This window comes from Haemaphysalis longicornis, unplaced genomic scaffold (assembly GCF_048455015.1).
Source record: "Haemaphysalis longicornis isolate Haplotype H1 unplaced genomic scaffold, Haemaphysalis longicornis Haplotype H1 scaffold_14, whole genome shotgun sequence".
Classification (NCBI taxonomy): domain Eukaryota; kingdom Metazoa; phylum Arthropoda; class Arachnida; order Ixodida; family Ixodidae; genus Haemaphysalis; species Haemaphysalis longicornis.
In genome coordinates this window covers 62139252-62150390 of record NW_027526245.1, presented here as the reverse complement: position 1 = coordinate 62150390, position 11139 = coordinate 62139252, and the positions used below count along the sequence as shown (strand labels likewise).

The 11139-nt window shown below is 45.6% G+C and overlaps 1 pseudogene; it reads left to right on the top strand.

Moving 5' to 3' along the window:
• The first annotated feature begins 4893 nt into the window (after window positions 1-4893).
• On the top strand, window positions 4894-5900 carry LOC144164934 (uncharacterized; annotated as a pseudogene).
• Window positions 5901-11139: the final 5239 nt, after the last annotated feature.

The window sequence follows — 11139 nt, the reverse complement described above, 5'->3', positions numbered from 1 at the left end:
CAACGTGGCTGATGGGTTTTTAAGTTAAACCCCTGAGAGAAATAAAAGCGATAAGTAGTTTTTCTACAATTTTTTTTTTACCTCAGGCCCTTTGAGACTTGAACAGGTGTTTGTTGATATAGAAAATGTACACAAATGTCTAACAATTGCTTTAAAGATTTTTTGTTGCAGCCAGCTGATAGGAAAAAGCAGGATTTTAGAAAGATAATGCGCTTTTACAGATTGATCAATAATATTAAGCCCGTTGACAGATTCAAATCGTTCATTCTTACAAATGCTGCCAGTTGAAATCTCCGAAAACCTTTTTCACGATTTCGTCCTCGGAAGCACAAAGAAAGCGAGCGGGATTTACAAAACTGCGCCCCCCAGGAAGTGGAATTCAGATGAATTTTCGCGCGTTAGAATATGGCGCGGTTTCTCTGTGGACTTTCGTTAACCGCACGCCTCCCGTAGGAGCCCCTGCAATTTTTTTTTATAGAATCGTTCGGGATGCTTGTTCATCACGCCTACTGGAATGACACTTGCCATGGGTAGAGAGAGAGAGAGTGAGAGAGAGAGAGAGAGAGAGAGAGAGAGAGAGAGAGAGAGAGAGAGAGAGAGAGAGAGAGAGAGAGAGAGAGAGAGAGAGAGAGAGAGAGAGAGAGAAAAACTTCTATTGACACCGATGATTAGGGCCACCAAGAGGATCTCTACGTCTTCAGCCGCTCGAGTAATGAGCTGCTTCTGTAGCTGTGATCCGATCGACCAAACGATTCCATTTACTATCCCGGAGAACTAATGGGAGGGATGGATTGTCTGCTAAAGCGATTACTTGGTGTGGGACCATGGCCATTTCAGCGCAGCGGGATGGGCACGCTGTCGCTTAAGCTGACTATCTCGGAACAAGTTGGATCAGGATAGTTGTAATATAACACCTCTAGTCGTTTCCCATAAAGCCCAGGTCAAACCACCCACAGCAGGTGGTGGTTCTGAATTGTGTAGAGCGCAACGGTAAGAAATAACTGAACACGTGTATACCCATTAGTATCATTGGTGTAGTGGCCCACCCAGGCATCGTCGTGTACTGCCGCTTGTGACATATATAGTGAAATGGAGCTGACTGAATAAGGCTGCTTCAAAAAAAACTTGTTATAAATATTCGACAACGTGGTTCTCCATAATATATCAATGAAGCGCAGTTTTTTTTCTCCACCTCCGGGATTACGATACTGCGTTGTTCTTAAGTTGAGGACCGCAAACGGGGACTGACGTGAAAGGTAAAACGAAGATATATGAATGCAACAAAGGGATCTAAATATCTTATAAAACCCCTGAAAGTCCATCCGGCCGCGGCGTCTTACAGGCTGAAAGGTAGTCAGACACAGTCTTTGTTCCAGCTATAGCAATGAACTAATTATATAAAAAATCACAAAATGAAAGTATTATTAGAAGTATTTATTATCGATTACCAAGTTACTATCATCAAAATCTCGAAAGAGATTATCCAAGTATGTCAAGCAGCATGCCGAGCATACAAAGCAGGTAACATTCCAGGGAAAACGCGCAGGCTCCTCCTTCAATCCCCCCCGAAGGATTGCGTCAAAATTGCATGGACAACCGGCCCAGAATCAGGAAGGATAGTGGGCTCAGTGGACGTTCTAACATTGCAGAAATATATTGAAAAATTGATGTCAAGGTCTCTCCCAAGTATTCTTACCTTTATGGTTGAAAACTTTACCAATAAAATAAAAGGGCCCGAAGGGTCAATATCATTCCAGCCGGAGCAGGTGCCTGATGAAGCTTCGTAACCATTACCCTGCTAAGGCGGTATAATTGGGGTTTCCATATATCCTACACTATAATTTTTTCCCACTTTCCAAGAATGAGTGTCAACGATTTTTTGCACGCTTGGTCGAAGCGTGATATGCTTTCACGCTTGTCACGATTCTGCGCCCCGCTACCATGCTCGCGCTTGCTGCAAGTTTTGCGGAATCCCCCGGTGTGCAAGAAAGCTGCCTAGGACAGGTAGCAACGTGCCTGGGAACGGCCGGATCACGGGCGCCTCGCTGTCGGCGTGATTCAAACTCCGGCGACTGCAAACGCGGGTTGTTGAGACCTGCTTCGGCGAGGCGGACTCCGCAACCGAGATCTCTTCTCCCCCTTTCTCAGACTCAGCGTGCGCCGCTACTCCGGCCCCTCACGAACTCTAAAAAAAGTGTTCTGTGTGTCTGTACTATGTTCGTGCCATTTGCATAAAAGCTTTGGGAAAAGCCGCGGATGCGTGACGGTGATTGTATAAAACCCGCCTTTTCGGCGGATAGTTCATTCGCTTTTTAGCAGCGAAACAATGCTGTCGCTCCGCTTGTGTCCTGCACTGTAACCTCGCCCGGAATGGCATAGTTCTTGTATTGCTTCGGCTAATCTCTCGCCATGCAGTAAACCAGTTGAGTTGGCCTTCGGCTTCTTGTCGTCGTCACCAAGGCAGCAACCCTTGCTGGCCGCTCACCACCACGCTACCTCTCCTGACGGAGGTGATGGAACTAGGTTTGGGGATGCCTTCCTGAATGTAAGAACTGGTTGCCAGTGGTCGAATAGCAACTTCGTAACACGCTGAAAAATCCCGCTTCCTAGCCTGACTCGCGGGATGAGTAACACTTGCAAAACGTAGTAAAGGACATTTTTTGCACGCTTGTTTCAGTCGTGGTGAACTACCACGCTAAGCGCTCGCGCTTGCCATCCGTGACTGGCGGCTATCCTAACGCTTAGTGAACGTGAAAAAAAGGGTTTGTCCTTACTCGATCCGGCATTCTCCAGCTGTGTATAAGACGCCTCTCTGACAGTCAGAAATCATTTCATAAGAAAGATGAAAGAACACAATAGTTTCCGCGCCAAATTTATGGCCTGGGTATCTTGGAGCACCCACCAGTCCATTAAATATGGCAAAACAAACGTTTTCTTCTTCCAGCTTTTTAAAATGATTTCTGAAGTTAGAGAGGCGTCTTATACACAGCTGGAGAATGCCGGATCGAGTAAGGACAAACCCTTTTTTTCACGTTCACTAAGCGTTAGGATAGCCGCCAGTCACGTATCGATCAGCCTCACGTTGCGAATGCACCGTTAAATCTTCGTTATGCACTGCCCCAAAGTTAGCAGTGTTAGCAGAATAAGGGGGTTTACTATTGTGTCTGAATTTCGGTTGTGATTAACCCAAGCGCCGTTGAAGACCATTCAAGACAAACGTGCATAAATCATCTTCAAAAAGGGGACCTGCGGAGACTCATATAATTAAGCCTGGGATGTTCATTCGGTCGGCGCCATTGCCTATACGTTTGTTAAAAAAAAAAATTAGGTGAAGAAGTCTGTGAGAATTGCCGCAAAGGCTGAGATTTTGAATTAAAGCTAAGGAACAACACAAAGCAAGAATTATAAACAAAATTTAAATTTGTGTAAATCTTTTTATTCAAAATAACTTACCAGAATGCTTCCATGCAGAGAAATACGAGAAAGAACTTCAGGAACTGTAAAATAGGCTCCAGATTAACTCTTGATACTGCTTTAAAGCATCCGTGAACTTTGCTATGAAGGTAACTCAGACGAAGTGTAGTCTCATCAACAAAGCTCGGAGCATTTTGAGATGCCCGTGGAATTTCGTCGAGGCCATCACGTGTAACTACTTCCCGAACAAATCCGAGCAACTGCACGGAAGCAGACGGATACGTAACGTCCTACATGTAACACACGCACATACACAGAACCAAGGCTTTTTCCAGTGGCGCTTCCAGTTGGAACTTCACAATTTCTCTGAGGTCTGCCACATACCAGCTGCTTTACGTCGCCTCATACAGTGCACCGGCAACCGACGCCCACGGGGGAAACCTGGCAAAGATAAAAAGCGGCTTCAATATAATACGTATAGTGATGCGTTCGCGCTCTCGTACAACACACAAACTGCTGCCGCGATGTGCAGCACAAACACACATTTGGATTGGGGCCTTAATGCGGCGGTTCTACAAAATGGGACACAATTTCCAACGCTTCGTAATGGGCGCGTCGACTGTGTGAATTTGCGATATTTATACAGTATTTTAATGTAAAACACACAGCAATACTCGAGAATCTTAATTTGGCTAAACGTAGGCGTTAAGACGTAAGGAATTTTCTCTCCAGTCGGACTGCAGCCATCAGCTTGGGAGGAGAGTCGGTCGAAAATATTAAATTGGGGAATAGAGGAACACCGCAGGGGTCCGTCCTCTCTCCGACCTTGTTTAATGCAGCAATGATAGGGTTTCCAGGGCGGTTGGACGAAATAACAAACCTGAATTACACCATATATGCGGACGACTTGACGCTGTGGGTGAACAGGGGTAGCGACGGTGAAATTGAACGTACACTTCAGAAGGCCATAGATACTATAGAGAAATATCTTGAGCCTATCGGGTTAAATTCTCGGCAGAAAAATCCGAAGCTCTTTTTCTACCATCTCCAAAGAGGAAAAGGAACAGTCCCCCTTGCAAGAGCTACGACATTGCTTTACGAGTGAATGAAAATGCCATTCCGACCGTAGACAGTATTGGAGTCCTAGGGCTGCGCATACAAACAAATGGAAAAAACACTGAAACTATCAGGAGACTTGAAGCGAGTACCAGCCAGACGTGCCGGTTACTTAAGCGCATTTTTAACAAGCACGTGGGGATGAAGGAGGCCAATCTCTTGAGATTGGTTCAGGCTTTCGTCATAAGTCGTGTACTATTCGTTGCACCCTATCTCAAACTTCGCAACACCGAGACATATAAAATTGAAATCATACTGAGGAAAGGGATCAAAACCGCACTAGGTTTTCCTCCGAACACCCCGACGGTAAAGCTGCTAAGACTAGGTGTTTCAAACACTCTGGATGAGCTCATAGAAGCCGCTATGGTGTCTCAGCATCAAATACTTTTGAGAAGTAAAACTGGAAGGAACATCATGGAGCGCCTGGGATTCGAACCATCTCAGTGTTCTAAGCAGACTGATATCGTACCTAGACCAACTAGGAATAGACTAATGATTATACCGCTGCCTAAAAACATGCACCCGGTAATTCCCGAAGGCAGACGAAAAAACAGGACTATCGCCTTGCAGGCCAAATTTGAAGAGAGGTCTGATGTGCTGTACACTGACGCTGCCGAATACGACACTAACAAGACCGCACACACAGCGGTAGTAGTTCGTGAGAGTGGAGACCCGGTCTCGTGCTGCACCGTCAAAAACACAAATGCAACTGAGGCAGAAGAAGTTGCTATTGCTCTAGCAATAGCACAAACCTGTGCAAGGGTGGTTGTTATCGACTCTAAGGCAGCCATTAGGAATTATGATATGGGCAGAGTCTCTGCTGCAGCCGCCAAATTCTCAGAGAAGGTCAAGTACCAGCAGATCAAATTTCACTGATATGGTGCGCAGCCCACCAGGGTCTGCAGGGGAATGAGAAGGCGCATGCGTCCGCCCGAGGCCTCACTTACCGGTCGATCGCAGCTGACTCACCGCCTCCACGCAAGGAACCCCTTCCTTCAGGTGACGAACTAAGAACATTCCAAGAAATCATTTCTCATTATAAGCTCGGTCGCGAGACCTATCCAGCGGCGGATAAACAGCACAGCAAAAAAGAGGAAGTTATGTCGAGGAAATTGCAAACCGGGGTGTTTCCGAACCCTCAACTTCACAGCAAATGTCATCCGGAAGTCTTTACTCCTAAGTGCACTCACTGCAATAGCATTGCGGACCTAGTCCACATGGTCTGAACATGCCCTTTCTATAACGACCCGAACAGAAATGTGAAATCCTGGGAGTTCTCATTACTCAACCATAAAGCAGAAGAGCAACGCAAAGTCATCGGTCTGGCCCTGACCGCCACTCAATCCCAAGGGATTCCGGCCGACGGTTAGGGGATTAACGGGGGTCTAGGCTAATACCCTCTTCCTCGTCATTTTAGACGGGTGCAAATGAAAGTTAATTCTCTCTCTCTCTCTCTCTCTCTCTCTCTGGTCATTTTCGAGGTCCTCTGCGGAGGACGGAAAGAGCAGGCGGCTCCTTCACCGGCGGTGTTGCGCCTCCTCGCCCGACAACGGCCAACGACGCAAACCGCGAGCACGGAGGCAAAATTTACTGCCAGCGAACCAAAGATGCGGACCGAAAGACGCCGAGCCTGAAGGAAACCGGAAGGCGAACGAGAGAACCGACTGCCAGCCATGACAATTAGAAATTAATTCATTCCTTTTAGATGCGAAGCATGTCATGGTCGGGGCTATGTCCCTCCCTTGTCGTTGTCGTTGTTGTGCCATCCACACCCCCATTGCGCATGCGCGGCTTGATGAACGCCCGGTCCCTTTTATGGCTCCTGGAGCGACAGTGTTGCCGCTGTCTTCCTGGGCCGGCGCGAGACGAGCACGAGACGAGTGCCTTCGACGTTTCATCGTTGTCGGCAGCGGCGTGCGTGGGTGAGTCTCGGCGGGCCGTGGTTTCAAGCAGTCCACAACCATCCGGGGAACGTGCATCGACCTCACCTTCAGCAACTGTAGGGTTCATCCACTACAACGGCCCTTGACTTTACATTTCACAGACTATAAGGCGGTCATAGTCAAAGCGGAACGCCAACCACAGCTCGACATCACCTACGTTGAACATGATTATGATAATGCCTAAATATAGACAAACTCATACCACGTACAACGTCTCTTTCTCTCTCTCTCTTTAATGCCTCTCCCCTCTAACACCCCCCACCCCCTCCAATAAAATTACACCATCTTCCCGTAGGGGAACTCTGAGTAGTATGCGAAACAGCCATGGGGTCAACGCAATTTCCCATTTCGTAGTTCCGGTAAGAGAAAAGTGTGGTAGTTACCATGGAAACCAAACAGTAAATATGACGGTAGCTACGTACTTGAACCTCACGGAAACGACGAACTGAAAGCTAATGGGCACTTGAATTGACCCCATGCCTGCTTCGCATACTACTCAGGGTTCCCCTACGGGAAGCTCGTGTAATTTTTTTCTTGTCATCTTTTCCGGTCGACCGCATGACCCGTGTCAAACAACAGATAGAACTAGGCCGGACACTAATACGATGTTGCGAGGTCAATAAGAAGAGCTACACAATACACTGAAAACGTCATTATTTGGAATATAGTTCTAAAATATATAATGAGCAAGGACATAAGGAAATAAATTTGCTTGCCTGCGTACTCCAAGGGACGGTGCATGACAGTTGACTGCCCACTGTAAGAACGCCATCCGGGCGGAAAAGTTTACGGTGTCGTGTCGTGCGAGAATTCCCTGCAGACGACGCTCGGTCTTCTCGCACCTACTACGCGGCACACCACGACGGCAGTAGATGTCAAATTACTCATCAGGTTGTTCTTTCTTCACCACTTTTTTACCACAAGAAAGGTGGCACTCCGCACAGCATACACTTCAATGGCAGGCAGACACGACTCACGAAGCTCCTGCTTCAGTCGATGCCTCTAACAACTAGAACTTCATTTTCCCGCCAAAGACACCTTTCAATGCCTTCGCGTGAAAAAAAAGAAGAAAAGAAGCGAAGTCACAGCAGCATGCAGCAAGACGTCGCATGACTCCCTAGGGGATATGGATCATGGTATGTATATGCGTGGTGAAGATAGGCGTGATAGACGGCACGGGATTTTTCTAAGCGTGAGTTTTCCGGTTCACACGCGTGCAATCTTGCATCAGGTTTTTTTAAAAAAAAAGCCAACGGGGTTTTTTTTTCGACCCGCTTCATGTTTGGATGGAAGAAAACAACGAGTATTTTGAGTCACATGGTGTTCAAAGCGAAGTTCACGACTCGAAGGAGCGTGTTTCACGCTTACTACGCGTGAGAAGTTTTAGAGTGTAGTGGCTCGGCCTGTTATGAAACCTTGAGCATAGCAAAACTCCATCATAGGTTGTAGATTTTGGTACCACTAGAGATGGGAGCAGCGAAAGTTGCGGGTTCCACCAACGCCCACATGATTCACAACGCACATATGTAGGCCTGTACCGGTATATGCACCGGTATGAGTTGTGATGACTCGTACGACTTGTGATGGCTCTTTTGGGCATGCACAGGTATGCACCGGAATGCGTGCTAGCAAGTGGCTGCAGCAGAAAACTTAGCCGCACGCATTGCAAGCCACGTTTGTCAAAACTTCCATTTTATAACTGTGGAAGGATAACGTTACTTGGGAGATTTTCGAAGCATTTGCCAAGTTGTCGGGCGCGAACGAGAGCCTGTCAGCTTCCCGTCTACCGCGCTTACCTAACGTAAGATGCGGTTTTTGGAAGAATCGTTTCAAATGCAGCACTTACAAACGGCATGAAACTTTCCCAATTATCCGGCATATTTGATTTAATTCCATTTATTATACCCTTCATTGTTCGAGGTATAAGTGATACGAGACCAGAAAAAAATGTTTGCAGGGGTAAAATTGAACAGAAATAGTAATGAAAACAAGACATCGCAAAAAATACAACCACGAAAATGACCAATAAAATAACTAAAGGTACTACAATGTAGTAACGCCTTTCAGCAACAGATACTAAACAAACATATTTGGAACAAAATAATGCAGCCCAACGTTTAACAACGATGAAAGCTGAACGCGAAGCTTTCTCGTGACGGATTCTTTCATCTTTACGCGGTGGGGTGCAGGATTTTGCGGTCTAATTTTGCCCGTTCATGCACCCCTCTCCAAATCCAAACCGCTTCGGTCGTGTCGAAATGAAGTAATCGGATGAACGCCAGCTTCATAACGCGAGGGTCCGAGGTTCGATTCCGCCAACGGGTGTTGTTTTTTCTTTTCACTTCACCCATGATCCTCCATCATCATCGTCAGAAAAATTGGGCTTTCCTGTAGGACGTATTGGCGTTACAGACGCCATCAGTGAGAAGACTAAGGCTTCGCTTAAAAAAAAAGCAACGCTGAAACAACAATAGCATCCTGTAGTAATAATAGTGGTGATTCAAGGCTGATCTTAAGTGTTTCCAAACAAATATTTCCGGGGCACGTGACTATGTCTTCGGGTAAGGAGGTACATAATGTTAAGTATTTAGGAAAAAAAAACAACGATGACCTGAATGCTAACGCTCGGCCGATTATGGGGCTATTCAATGACTGGGATTTAAAAGCAAGGTGAGATCTTGGGAGAAGGCCTAAGTAACGCATGCCTTCTTTGGGGCCAGTGATAGAAATTGTGAATAAGGCATAAACGGACATGGCGCTCCGTGAATGAACAGCCGGGAAGGAGATATGGGGCTGGTGAAACTGACATACTTTGAGTACTGTGAGGTGGTAAAGAGTGCGGTTGCGGTTTTGAATGACTTTGATTTGAAAATTTGGGTATAATTGTTATGAATGCTAGATGACTGTGGCGTATTCCAGTACTACACTCTCGAAGGTTAGATAAGCTGGTCTTTTGATTCCGTGATAAGAAATTTTTGGATTGTGGTCAAAGTACCTAAGTGCGCGGGATGTCTCAGAACAAATGAAATTGATTAGCGTTACCGATATTAGCAATGAGGTCAAGAGCTCTGCGAGGTATTTGAAAGACGTGACAGAACTTATCGGAACCGAGTTGATGCAATTGGTGCGCTGAGAAGGAATTGTTCCCGCAAAAAAGACAGTGATAGGATTTTTTTTAGGTTCAATGCCCGATGCCAGTTGTTGGACGACGTTTATTGGCAAGTTATAATGGTCATCGGTGGCGCAAATGGATCCGCAGAAAAAAACTGCCGTCTGCACAAAGTGAGTTTTCTTGTAATGTTATCTGGCAAGTCGTCAGATGTTATGTTGGTTAAATAAGACTTGTGATGTTTAGGAAAGCTAAATTGTGTACGTCGTTTTAGGAAATGTTCGACCATGAAATTAGGACAGATAGTTCTGAAGTTTTTAGGAAATATAGTTTCGGAATGGGTTTAGGAAAGATGAAGTGTTTAGGAACGATTGTTCTACGAGTAAGTGGTTTATGGTTATGACTTACACGACTAAACGCTTTTAAGGATCTCAAAATACAGAGTCCATTTGAAGTTCTGTCCAATTTAATGTAGTTTACGTTGTGCGTGAACTGTTCAAGCTGGGTCTGTGATAAGTAGCATACGCGAAAGCGATGTTGGTGAGGATAAAAATAATGGAGTGATTCAGGTTCATCATCAGATTAGAAGAGATGATGTTATTAGGCAGTTAGGAAGAAAATATGTTAAGGGCACCAGGCGGTAGTTAGAAACTAGTGAGCGGTTACCGGTTTTAAAGATAAGAGCAATTTGGCATCCTTCCAATCGTGTGGTGCGCACCAAGCTTGATATGATTGTTTAAATTCTAGGTGTATAATCTGGCTTAAAAAATTCATAGCTCTCGTTAAGAGTTTACTGTTAACGTTGTCGTAGCCTGCCTCTGATGAAAGCCTAATATTAACAGTTAGATTAGGTATTAGTCGCTTCAGCTCTTGCCCTACCGCCAAAATTTCCTTGTTCTTGCAGTTATTTTACTTATGTTATTACATGATTTGCACGAAACAGTTGTCAGTGCGCGGGATTTACAAATGTACGTTTTTCCTTTAGGAACCGTACCTATGTTTCTAGCATAGGATGGCCGAACAGAAAGACCTCACTCAAAGTCAATCAATGTTTTTCCTTCACGCTGCGCTCACTCAAACTCAGAATCAAGAAGTTTGTCCGCACACAAAATCACTCGGACTCATTCATCACATACCATTTGCAATCGTACTCACCGGTACTCAAACTCATATTCCCCTACAAGCACTCTTACTCATTCGTACTCAACTCATCTGTACTCACTTGCAACCTCCGCAATTATTTACAGCCTGTCTGAAGGGCGTGTTCAGAAAGCTTAGGTGGATGGAAACCGGGGTTCAAATCAATGAGGAATATCTGAGCGACCTATGGTTTCCAGACGACATATTGTCTTGTTCAGTCAAAGTGGCCGGAAATAGCAGCGCATGCTTTGCCAATTGTGCACGGAAAGTATGGCTACATGCTTAAAAATAAATAAAAAAATCGATGGTAATATTCGGTCAGCATGTCAAGAGACGTGCCCTCAAGGTAGACAACAAAGTCTTGGAAACAACAAGCGATTACGCCTTCCTTACGCAAGTCATAGGTTTTGAGCTCAA